Genomic DNA, 11084 nt, shown 5'->3' with positions numbered 1-11084 from the left:
ACAGAGAACTCACCACATAGACGACTGTGACGATCTTTCCCCAAGTGAAGTCTCAGCTCAATGTCTTCCCAATCCTGATTGCCTTCAGCCTGTCTCTGCCTGGCTCCTGTCCCCTCAGTGCCTGCAGGCAGAGCCCTCAGCCCTGCTGGGCTGGGAGAGGAGCTGGCCCTGGGAAGAGCTGTTCCTTTAAAGTTCAGCAGCACAGACACAGCACAAGGACTTTAATGAGCCTCTTGGGGATTTGGGATTGTTTACATCAGACTCAGTCCCTGAGAGAGTGTTCAAAAAGCTTCTCAAGAACACAAAATTAAATTGAAACTCTGAACTTTCTTGAAGTTTTATTGGGTCCCACTGAGGGACGCAACTGAGAAAGTGTCCCCAGGTTCCAGTTAGAGCAGAACACTGGAGGCAGTGATGGCAGCTGGGGACAAACAAGGCCAAGGTGGCTCTGGTGCTGAGCAAAGCTGGATGTGTTTGAGGAGTGCACAGCGCCAAGGCCTGAGCCCCAGCCCCTGGCCAGGCAGATGCTGTCCCTCCCTCCTTGCTCAGGGCTCTTGCCAGGATGGGCACTGGCATGTGGGGATGTGCAATGGCAAGGGCAGGAGCATGGGGCGGCCCCTGCCAGGCTGCTGAGCAGGGACAAGGAGGCAATGAGGCCCCAGGCCTGCAAGGGTCACTTGTCTCCTGCTCCTGCCTCAGGCCCAGGCCCAGCAGCCATGGCCAAAGTGCTGCCCAAGTTGGCTCTGGCAGGGCTGTCTTGCAGCTGCTGCACATGCCTGTGCCCTGTGCAGCCCAGGCTGTGCTACGGTGTCCCTGCCCTGCGCCTCTGTCCCTGCAGGCTCTGGGGAACGGCTTCCCCTGTACCTTTTGGACACATACCTTGGCATATTGGAATGTTGTCCACATGGATGGCTACAGAGCACCAAAACATAAATTCTCATCCCTTTTTTTCTGAAAATAAAGGATCATTAGTCCCTATGTTATCCTTCTGTGTTTTTCATTATAATGAAACTGACCTTTCTGAATAGAAGGGTGTCCTTCTTTGTGTGTAATATCTAATAGAAAGGTAAAAATAATTAGGAATCATTTTAGGCATTGGAATTCATGACCATGGCACTCCAGGAAGGGGCCAAGAGAGAATCCATGCGTTTTTAAATACAACTATTTTTCTGGAAGCTTGAAACATGACTGAAGAGAACAACTGGGAAGTGACATTGTCCTGCAGCCTTCTGGTGCTTCTTTTTTAAGAAATTCATGTGTAAAATTATAACTAACCTGATGTCACTTCTAGTTTTATGTTGGGAATTTAGCTGCTAAGGACTGGACAAGTACAAAACCATGGCTAATTCCAAGTCCTGCACCTGCACAGATAACAGCATCCTTGGGCCTAGCTGTGGTATAAGAACAAACAGTGAAAGAGAACATGAGAAAAGAGTGTAACCCTTAAGGAATGAGGATGAGTTAATGCTATAGTTTAACCAATAGATTGCTTGGTTTACAGAATATTCATAAGCTTATTATTTGCTGTATAAGTGTTTGATACTTTCTTTAATAAACTGGACCAGAAGGACCTGAGGGACCGGGACCAGGACCGGACCTGAAGGGCCTGTGATGAACCAACTGGTGTCCTGGTCCCCTTCCTTCGACAGTTTTAGAGGAAAAAAATGGGTGATTAAGAGTAACTAAGGCCTATCCATAAGGCTTTAGTTACCATTCTATAAATCTTTAGATTACTGAGCCCCAAAGGATAAGTTATCATGGTATACCATGATAAAGGGCACCTTTATCAACCCCCTATGGGTCACTGTTTATCTGGCCTTTGGACATGTTCATACAGACATGTTCGTACACACAGACAAGAGTGCAAAAAGGTTTCTCATCTGACTCCACCACATCCCACTGCCTCTGCAGAGCAGTCAGAAAATGCACATTGAGTCTAATGAGGAAACAGGGTACTGTGGAACAGTGCAGGGTACAGGTGCAAGGCAGGGCCTTACAAGCACACTGATCACCATTTATCAGCATCTCTCAGCATGACTGACTCTTCTTATTTTATTATGCCTCTATTTTCCTATGTCTATTTCTCTCCAAACCACCTTGATCCCTCCCTTTTTCTTCTTTGGTTCTTCCCCTAACATTCCATATTAAGTCTAGTGAAATTCAAAAATGCTGCTTCCTTGCACCCCAATATTAACTCTGTACCACTATGCAGTAATACCAGCCATTCTGCAAAGCCATCTGTCAGGATCTGTCCCAGTGACCAGAAGACCTGATGGTTCATAGGAATGATCTCAGAGTGCAAAAACCAACATGGTACAAAGGGGTTTGCAGTGATAATCAAATCAAATGCAGTTTTATTGAAATAACCAGAGCAAAAATGCGATAGAGGGATTAAGGGAGAGAAAAAGACAGAGAAAGAGGAGAGAGAGAGGGAAGGAGAGGGGATATAGCTACCAACGTAGAGACGAAGTCCTTTGGTCCAGTCCAGTCGAGGGTCCGCCTGCTACCCTGGGGAGATCTCAAAGGCTCTAGCTAACTCAGAGGATTTTATTAGTGAAAATTTTGGGGGGGGGGGGGGAACAGATACAATAGGAAACAGATGTAACAGGAAGTCCATGTTCTCAGCAGTAAATGAAAGCCATTGTTTTCTTGCTCCAGTGGTCACAACCTGCAGGCAAACATCTCGCTTCCGTCAGCTTGCCTCCCCCACACACCTCTCCCGGGCTGGAGGTTTCAGTCCCAGTCCTTGGAAGGAGCAGAGGGGCCTTTCAGGAGTTTCATGTCTCAGTCCTTGATGGAGAGGCTTCTTACATCTCAGTCTGTCTGTCACGGTGGTTGTAAAACAGGTGAGGGTCTTCTGTGGGAGACCCCCTGAAACTCAGGAGAAGTCCAGCCAGGCTGAGAGGTGGGACAGCTCCCAGAGCTGCTATTGTTGCAAACGGGTCACAGTGCCTCCTTCTTAGCATACACCAAACACATCTGTGAAAACAATAGCTTAACACTGAGCTTTCAGGTCTCAGGGCCCTGTTGGCGTGTGACTTTTCTCCTTCAGAGCCAGAGATTCTAGACAGGGGTGGGTCTTCCCTTCAGTGGTCTCCCAAGGACGATTGTGAGGCAGATGAGGGAAAATTCTGACATACTCTCACACAACCCCGTGACTCACGATTGTCTTGAAGGGATCTTCATCAGCAGAGCTCTGGAGTGTTGCTGATCAGTCTTGTCATACGTTGGTAGTATACCCGGAAAAGCAGAGACAGTATGACAGGTGAGAGAGAAAAGAGAAAAGGAGGAAAAAAAAAAAAGGATAGGAAAAAGAAGGGGGAAAAGGGAGACAATAAAAAAACATAATTAATATTGAATGTCATAACAATTTTCACAAATAGTTAATCAATTAAAACATCGTTTTTATAACAATTTCAAAAAATGGTTAAAACAAATCACAAATAATCAAAGCAAAAGCAATAAACAAATCATAATATAAGCATTAGCTTAAAAAAAAATCTAAAACAATTCACTAAAAATCAAAAATTATTTTCACAAAATCATAAAAGAAAGTCAGGATTACTGTAAAACACATATGCTAAATTCATAATTGCTTTGTGTCAAATATCTTAGGGATTTCCACAGTGAAGGGGACATCAGCCAAATTGTGTGCATTAACTATAGACGTCAATCTTGTCAGCTGTTTCACTATCTTCTAATTCATAATGACTAGGATTGCTGATAAAAATGAAACCAAACAGAATTAGTATCAAAAGGATAACAATGGGATGACACACACACTGTTCAGGACACCTGTGGCAGTAGGAGACCACCCAAAAGAGTATCCCACCACCCGTGCTCGACATCTTTCTTCACTCTTTCCGTGACACGGTGTGTCTTACATTGTGATGAACAGTCACCGGGGTCTTCTGTCTGCTTTCCTTGATTTTCTTGAGGATCTCAACCAAGTTCTGATGGAGCAGCAGTTGTCTTACCAAAGAAGGTTTCATCTCAATAGGAGTAGGCATCAGTTTGTGAATCATTGTGTAGCTGCATTGCAATAGGTAGTGAGAAGTGACTGGGGCTTCACAAGAAAAAGTCACATCCTGAAATCTTAGTAACGTTACAAGCACAGAAATTTGAATGATTTTTAGTATCTACTACATTTTCTACAAGGACAAGATCACAGATAGTTCTAAAGCATGCACATCCATTGCCTATGTATATAGGAACTGTTTCATAGGCCTCATTAGGACAAATTTCAAAATGACAGATATTTTGCTCTGTATCTTAACAAATGTCTTGAGCTATGATTGCATTGCTTTCACAGATGAACTCTTATTGTTCTCGGGCAATACAAGATTCCAAATTAATAGTTTACCATTTCTTACCAATTTGATGGGCCCATTCTCTATGTTCAGAAAAAATAGAGAATGGCTCCGTCGTAATTCAGTTCTAGTGCTATAACAGGGAAAATCAAATGCACTGAGGCATTGTGTATGGTTAACACAAAAACTGTGGCTGTATTTAAAATGAGGTCTCAGGTCAAAATTCACTAGGTTCCACCAGGATTGGAATTCTATTTCAAAGTCAGTGGCACTGTCCCAAATTATTTTCCAAAATTCAGTGGGAAAAGTGCTTTCTTCACCTTCTCTTATAATTGAAGCAGAAACTGACTGCATCTACAATTGTGCCTGGATACAACTGAGAGCCAAAGAAACATTGTTTTTTGTAGCATCAAGTGTATCAATTATCAATTTGTGATCATTTACATTTGCCTTCTCCCAGTTTGATAATATGTTTGATAGCAGCCACTGGTGTGTTCACAAAAGCCAATAAGAATGACTGCAGTGGTTGCTGTAATTTGATCAAATCTCTAATTGTGACAGCCAATTTATTCAAGTTCAATTAATTCACATGTCATGTGTAATATCATCACCTGGTGTTACCATAAAGGGAAGGGAAAACATTATTTCTGTTGTCCATCAGTAGTGTTGTCATGGTTTATCAGGTCTTCATATCCCTCAAAGTTGTTCTGAAAAAGTAAACCCAAGAGACTCTGCCACGAAAAGGCAGAAAAAGTTAGAACAATGGAATGGTCAGAGAGGTTTTGAACAGCAGTGGTACTTTCCCTGCAGCAGCAGCGAGTCCACCAAAACCAGGTTATCCGGGGTAATGTGCTGGATTCTTGAAATCATCTGGTCTCTGTAGTGAAGGAATTATGCTTGGAGCTGTTGGGCAAAAAGCAGTGATTTTGGAGCAGTCATTTACCCCCCATCTATAGTAAGAGGTGTGGGAAGTCCATTCAATCTTTTCACCTTCTGCCCAGTCCTGCACACTTTTGACAGTAAAGTGAGAAACATTATCAGGTTGAATTTCCTGTGGTTTTAGGAAAATCCCAAACTATCCTTGCATTGCTTTAACGGTATTATTTCCTGTAGCTCTTTTAAAAGCATCGGCCTGGACCAACCCAAATATAAACATAGCACAGGACTCGGTGTAAATACAGACAAGAAAGTAATTTTGTCCCTCACTTTGGAAAATGCTCCAAACAGTTAACAGTTCCCCAACCTGGGCATTGTCCTGTTCCTTTCTGTTAGCAGAAGCAGGGGAGAGAGGAGGGGTTGCTTTAGTCACAGAGGCAGGTTTATTTTGGCTGCTACCCAAGCTCCCAGTTTCTTGGATTGCCCACTTCTCCTCCACCTCCCTGGGAGCCAAGCCAACCACAAACACCCCCCCTTCCCAGGCAGGGTACCTTTTCTCAGCATCTTTGAAACCACAGGAATAAAAACCAACAGTCTTTGTCAGACCTTCAGGACCCCGCTGCCAAATGTGTACTGAAAGTTGTGAGGAGGCAAATCCCCACTCCTCCTGAAAGGGATCTGTGGGATGGATAGGGTCCAGTGCCTGATGAGCTGTCACTTCAGGAATCAGAAATTGCAATGTTTCCTTCTGAGAAGAAATCCAATCCCATTTTATTCTCTTTCTCAGCAAGTCATAAAGGGGAACAAAAGGGTCATTCTGGTTACTAAAAGGTTTATCTGGTCTTTCTGTAGGAGACATAGCTACTATGGTTTTCTGAAGGGGAATTGCTGTAGGTTTAAGTGTTCCTGGAAGCCCTTGAGTTAAAGCGGTCATAATTTCGGCTTTACAGGTGATTTCATTGGTGACTCAAAACCAGAAATTAATTTACTTTCACTAATCAATTGCAGGCAGCCGGATTTGTGAATGTTTTCCAGGAGTTGGCCAGGGGTACTGACCAAAGGGTGTCCATTTTCCAAGGGGTTAAGCCCCCTGCCCAATGAGCTGTGTGCTGATTTGGGGACCATGGTATGCGTCTGTCTGCTGTTGTTAGGAACACCCCATGTCCCCAGCACCCACCAGCTCTTGGTTCTGACAAGAGAATCTGATCTCCCCCAGTGAGAGACACTTGACAAATGTGTTCTGTTTTTCTAAGAGGTTTCATGTTATTACAGCAGTGTTTCCTGCAATTTTTCATCATACCTCATTCTTTTTGAGGGCAATTTTGACTAATGTGAGGAGTTTCTTTCTCCTCTGTTTCTTTTGAGAAATCAGTGTTCTGTGAATTTTTAACATGCTCCTCTCTCAGGGCAGCCCGTAACAAGTTATTTACATTTCTTTCTTCATCCAACTGTTTTTGCAAAACTTCAACTAGGTTTTGAAGGGAGTCAATGATAGCATTTTCCTCACTTTTTCGCTTAAAGCGAGTTTCTATGGCTGCTGTTAGACAGGCACCCAAGACTGAACAGAGGATGGTTTTATTTGATCCCAGTTTGAATTTTGATTCATGTTGTAAAGAAGATATTCTATCAATAACATTTTCTAAGTTAAACCAGTGGCAGCTTGCCCATTTCTCTCCCCCTGGAGAAGGTGTGGCATTGTATTTAGCAAGCAGAGCATAAAATTCAGCTTTACCTTTTGCACTGAAGTTTTTAGTCATTTTGTGAGGGGACCAAAGCTACACCAGGGAGTTAACTTAAGTTACACAAATCACACAGCCTTTCCACTGTCCCCTTGCTTCCCTGGGTAGTTGAAGAGACAGAATCAGTCTGGGAGGCTCTGTGAGGTTGCTTCAAATTTGTCTCTTCCTTCCCAGACAGCACAGATACGCACTCACATGAACACACGCACACAAATGTTTTCTTTGTGAGGGGACCAGAACCTACAACAGGGGGAAAGCCACTCAGCCTTCGCTGGGCTGCCCCTCACTCCCTGTGTAGGTGAAGGGACAATATCTCTCTAAAAGGCACTGCTTAATTACTTCAAGTCTGCCCCTTCCCTTTTAGACAGTCCAGGTACACAAAATAAAAAATACAGCAGTAAAAAACAGTAACAGGTTCAAATTCAACTCAAATACAACAACATCAACAGTATCAATATCAATATCAGTAACAGCATCAATATCAGGATCAGGAGAAGTATCAGTGTCAGTGTCTGTGCCAGTAAGATCAGTAACAAAAGTGACAGTAACAATTTCCCCTGTTTTGCACCGAAAAATCTTTTGTGTCAATTCCAGAGCCTGTGTGCACAATCGAGTGTGAGATTTGGCTTTGGTGTGTGCAGTCTGTGAGAGGTTACAGACTACACAAAACCTGCAAAATCTCACTGGCTACTGGAATCCTTGTCCGTGACGCCATATATGTGATGGTCCGTCCGAAGTGAACGGGTGATGAATGATTTTTGGATGCAAAAATAACCAACAAAGGCACAGGGGTTTGCAGTAGCAAATCAACAAGATGGAATTTATTGATAATAACTACAGCTAAATAGGCATTGGTTAGAGGATCCGGGGAAGAGAAGGATAGGATAAGGAAAAAGGAAGGAAAGAAGGTTAGGGAATGGGGTATAGCTACCAAGACGCGATGTCTTCGGGGTCCCGCCACCGATGCTCGCTGGTACACATCTTGGGGAGATCTCGGAGAGGCAGCCGAACCGAACCCCAGATATACTGTTCTTGGTTGGGGGAAGAGTGGCCAAAATTAGGTTTCCATGGAGGGGAAAAGGATAGATTATTCCATTGTTTTCATGGCTGAATGCTCACAGGCACGTTTACTCTGGGCAGGTTCTCCCCCTTCCCTGAGTTGGGAGGGGGTACAGTCCCAGTCTCTGGAAGGAGGTTGCCAGGGGGGTGCCAATAGGGTGCCAGAGGGGTTCTTGGTTCTTTGATGAGGGGATTTGCATCTCTGTTGGTCCGTCACGGTGGTTGAAGACAGGCAAGAGGGGTCTTCTCTTGGAGGTGGGGGGAGCCACCCCAGAGCTCAGTCTAGCCAGGCCTGAAGTTTGGAAGAAAGTCCAGTTCCATTGTTCAGAACAGGGCAGCATGCCCCTTCGAGTACAGCATGGCATGTTCTGCAGACACCATCTGTAAACACACTAAATACGCATGAGACTTTCTTTCCCAACTGGCTCAACAGTTTTTAACCCTTCAGTGGTCCTTTTCTTATGACAATTGTGAGGCAAAAACTGAAGGATTTCTGGATGGACTTCCACACAGGGCCTGTCCGTCACGGCTGCCTCGGGGCTCTTGGTGGGCCAGGGGGATGTGAGGGGCAGCAAGGACGAATGCCACAAACCCTTCTGACACTCCAGATCCTCAGGGAACTGACGGCCAGTGTGACACAGAGGGGCCTCAAGGAAACAAGAGGCCTTTGTGAGCCTGCAGGGCTGCGACACCCCAGAACACTCAAATGTTGGGGGCAACCAAAGGCTCCTTTACTTGACTTTGCTGCACAGAAGAAACACCAACCAGATATTCTCAATAGGTCAGAATGACACAGTTTTACTGGCAAAATACAAAAATCTAAGAAACTTTGGAAAAGGATTCAATGTAACATCCAATTCAACATAAAACACTTGTCATAGCAGTAACTTCATTAACTTGGCCCATTTAACCTGGAAACCTTTAAACACTTCAGTTGTTGAGGTACCCAAAAATGTTCCATAGGAAAAGCATTAGAAGGAGAGGAAAGAAAGAGACAGAAAGACAGAAGCTCTATAGAAGGACACCCATATGGCTCCCATCTCCTGGAGTTCCAGCATGGGTGAGACACAAACCCCAGGAGAAGGAGAGTTCATACCAGGGGCTCACCTTGTGTGCTGTGTTTTTAAGCCCCTGGGCCTTTGTGGAGCTCCCCCTAGGTGGGATTTGTAATTGCTTGGGCAGTCAGGGCTGGGTTAGCACTGTCCCCACTGTGTGACTGAGTGACAGCTCATCCCAAGGAGTCTCGGGACGTTGATCTCATCCAGACTCTCACAGTGACCATGGTGACACTGAGGAACCTCACTGAACCAAGGGTCAGATGTGACAATATGGGTCCAAGGACACCATGGTGAGACTGGGGAACCTCACTGAACCAAGGGGCCCTTGTGACACAGCGGGGTCTCATGGAAATGAGGAATCCATTGTGAATGATAAGGAAGATTCATTACAGACAATTTGATGGGTGAAAGTTTTGGTGTTAACATCTTTGAAATGGTCTTAATGTCTCCATTAACTTTATTACAGAGTCTAGACAGCTTGGCTCCTGAAACAGACATGTGGGTCTGCATGAGCTTGAGTTTATGAACTTTGGGGTAAAATTACAGGTTTGAGAGGGTAATATGTGACAGGTGGTTTGGGAAGGCTGAACCTTCCTAGTACCTTGGCCAATGGGGACAGGAAGAGGGCAACGTGCAGCCGGGAGTTTGGATAAAAGGAGCCTGCACCCTCTGAAACCTCGAGAGAGAAAACCCTGTATGTGTGTGCCTTGGTGGACTCTTTCCCTTTATTGGAATAAAGTTTCAGGACTCCTCTGACTCCCTTATGGACGCTGGCTTTTCATAGTGTGATTTTATGTACATGACATTACGGAATGTCATGGAACCAAGCAGCCGTTGGGACACATCAAGGCCCTGTTGGAACAAAGAAACCATTGCTGACAATACAGAAACTCATGGATCCAAGGGGCCATTGTGTCAATGCAGATCCATGGACACCATGGAGACACTCTGGAACCTCATGGAATCAAGGAGACCATTGTGACACTCTTGTGCCTCATGGAATCGAGGAGACCATTGTGAAACTCAGGGACTCTATGGAACCAAGGCTCAAGGATGAAGATGTGGGGCCATAGAACCAAGGAGCCATTGTGACACAGCGGGGCCACATGGAGCCTAAGGGACATGGTGACACCTCAGGGCTTTGTGGAACCAAGAAGCCATTGTGACAATGCAAGACCTCATGGAAGCAAAGATCCATTATGACTCTACAGAAGCAAGGAGAACATTGTGACAAGGAGAACATTGTCATCACACTAGAGGGACTCAAGGATCCAAGGAGACCGTTGTGATACTGTGGGGCCCCATGGAATCCAGGGAACAGGTCTTGACTGTTTGACTGGCTTGGCCTTCTGGGGGCCATCTGACAAGTCTGGCTGAGCTTGGCATGTCAAGGGCTGCTTCTCATTAGCCCCTGAAGCACTGGGGCTCTGGGCTGTCCTTCCTATGGAAAGAACTGCCCCTCTTTCCAGGTGTCCATTGCCAAAATTGGGATTCTTTCTCCATTTTTCCTTATATGCAAAGATTGTTCCCAGATGAAATCAGCCAGGACAGACAGATCTTTCTGGCTTGGCCACCCCGAGTCCACCTCTCATCTGCCTATGAAATACTGGGGCCATGTGCTTTTCTTTCCTATGGGAAGAAAGCACTTTTCATGTCCCTGTCCCCATGGCCGATGCTGGGAACCCACCTCCAATTCCATATATCCAAGCATATATCCCAGACCAAAACCTGCTAGAAGATACAAATCTGGCTGGCTTTGGCTTCCTGAGGGCTGTCTCTCATCTGCCTTTGAAACACTGGGGCTCTGGGCTTTCCTAATGAAAAGAACTGTCCTTCATGGCCAGGCACCCACAACCAAATCTGAGACTCCACCTCCAAAATTCCCTATATCCAAGAATTTGCCCCAGATGAAAAATGTCAGGAGGTGTCTGGCTCTCTAGGCCCATGCGTGGCCACCTCTCATCTTCTTCCGAAAAATTTGGGCTTTGCACTTTTCTTTCCTCTGGAAAAACCATCCACCTTGACCTGGTGCTTATGGCTGA

Source organism: Zonotrichia albicollis, chromosome 37 (assembly GCF_047830755.1).
Source record: "Zonotrichia albicollis isolate bZonAlb1 chromosome 37, bZonAlb1.hap1, whole genome shotgun sequence".
Classification (NCBI taxonomy): domain Eukaryota; kingdom Metazoa; phylum Chordata; class Aves; order Passeriformes; family Passerellidae; genus Zonotrichia; species Zonotrichia albicollis.
The sequence above is the reverse complement of the archived record's forward strand: the minus strand, read 5'-3'. Positions refer to the sequence as shown.